The following is a 1,926-nucleotide window of genomic DNA, read 5'->3' on the forward strand; positions in this document are numbered from 1 at the left end:
TCGGCAGGAAGTTATGGACGAGGATGTACAATATATTATTCAAAACCAGCTGCTGAAGTAAGTGCTTTCTGGCTGACACCTTGGTAAAACTCTGAAAGTAGAGTGCTTAAAAACAACAACAACAAAAAAAAAAAAAACAAAAAGAAATGCTTATATTAACTACAAATTTGTGATACGACATACCCCAGAGATCCAGTTAAATGCTGGCATGGTGATCCCTAATGATGCCCAAGGTCTTTGCACACAGCAGAGCCCGTGAACAAGCTGCCCTGACCTCCTCGGCAGCTTCAAAGAGACGCTCCTCCATTGCATAACCGTAACCTTGACGAAGGCACCTCCCTGCCAGCAGCTCCTCTGCATCCACCTGTCCCTACAGGTAGTAAAAGATTAGCCGGGATCAGACGCAGTGTTTGCACAACACTTCTGAGTGCTCTCTTCCTCCTGGCCCCTGCTCGCCCCACCCCTGAGGTTGAAGTTCATTTTTTTCTCCAGTGCAGGAAGAGTTAGTTCAAAGAGCACTCGGGGAAGGCACAGCCTTGGAGAGAGAAAGAAGGAGCGCCTCTTGCTCCAGGCCCCACAAACAGGGTCTTGCACAGGTCCCTTGGCACACTGTCATGTCAGGGTGGGGAGGTGGGCAGGACTCTGCTGCCATAAGGGCACTCAACTTTTGGAGGATTCCCAGACCCAAAGAGGTTTAAAATGGGAAGGGGGGCCACCAGGTGGTGTAATGGTTACGTGGCTGGACTCCCACATGGTTGACCACATTGGAGTTTTGGACCCAGAGGCTTGAAACTCATGCTGTGCAAGTGCATGCCAAAACCCTGAGAGGAGAATGGAGGAGAAGGGATTGTGGTGTGGTCATCTCCCCGGGAGGTGATTTCTCGCTTTCTCAGTCTGTCTCTCCTGTGAGCGCGTGCGCCCTATAGCAAAAAATCTTAAAGAAAAAAAAACAGAGAGAGACATGGGACCTGATGCCATTTCACTCGGTGAATGGCCTTTGCCAGAACTCTGGGGATCTGAGAGGCAGGATTACTTTCAGAATTAATTGGTGTTGGTGTTTGTCACCTACTACCTTGTTTTATCCAGAACCAGCTCTTTGGCCTTGGCCTTAACAACACCTGGCTGTGGGAACCACAGCCGGGAACCAGGTCATGCTTTAAAACCAGTTTCATTTCAAGTCGTCTTCCCATCCCTGGGACATATCGCCAGGCTTCTGAGCACCTGTAAGGATGACAAGCTTCAAATTCCCTACAACTTGCTTTCACTGAGTATTCTTGCTTACTCTCTTCAACAAGTGACATTCATAGGAGGTGGCAGGTGATCTCTGGGGAACAGGGCCTTCCTAACAGCCAAGGGACATCACAGGCTGATGAAATCTAGCGGGCCTGAACAAGAGATTTCATGAGACGTATGGAATGGAAGCGGCCTCTGCGTGGCCACAGCTGCCCTCTTGATCCTCAGAGGCCAAACTCATTGCCACTCCAGGGCCTTTTAAAGGCGTTGCTCTCTACGCTTGGGGCCCTCACTCCAAGTCTGTCACTGACCCGTCCCTTCTCATCCTTTAGCTCTTAGATCAGAAATCACACCCTCAGACCCCTGCTCAAAAAAAGTGCTCACATTTGGGACCAGCAGTTAGCGTAATGGCTATGTCGCTGGACTCCCATGTAGTCAACTGTGGCTTGCGTCACGGACCTGGTGGCTTAAAACTCACGCCGGGCGCGTGTACGTGTGTGCCCAAGATCCTGAGAGGAGATTGGAGGAGAAGGGATTGCGGCGTGGCCATCCCCCCTGGGGGGTGATTTCTTGCTTTCTTTCTGTCTCTCTCTGTCTGGCGAGTGCACATGCCCTATAGCAAAAAAAAGAAAAAAGAAAAATAAAAGAAAAAACCTCTCTCAAAAAAAAAAATGCCGGGGACCAACCAGTTAC

The 1,926-nt window shown here is 49.8% G+C and overlaps 1 long non-coding RNA gene across 1 annotated transcript in view; it reads right to left on the reverse strand.

Moving 5' to 3' along the window:
* Nucleotides 1–31: 31 nt before the first annotated feature.
* The window catches only part of LOC114009732 (uncharacterized), a 234,030-nt gene continuing 232,135 nt past the window's right edge, over nt 32–1,926 (reverse strand). The window contains exon 6 of the long non-coding RNA XR_003551118.1: nt 32–370. This is a non-coding gene — a long non-coding RNA (uncharacterized LOC114009732). The remainder of the gene's footprint in view (nt 371–1,926) is intronic.

Source organism: Tupaia chinensis, unplaced genomic scaffold, assembly GCF_000334495.1.
Source record: "Tupaia chinensis unplaced genomic scaffold, TupChi_1.0 Scaffold000610_1, whole genome shotgun sequence".
NCBI classification, from domain to species: domain Eukaryota; kingdom Metazoa; phylum Chordata; class Mammalia; order Scandentia; family Tupaiidae; genus Tupaia; species Tupaia belangeri.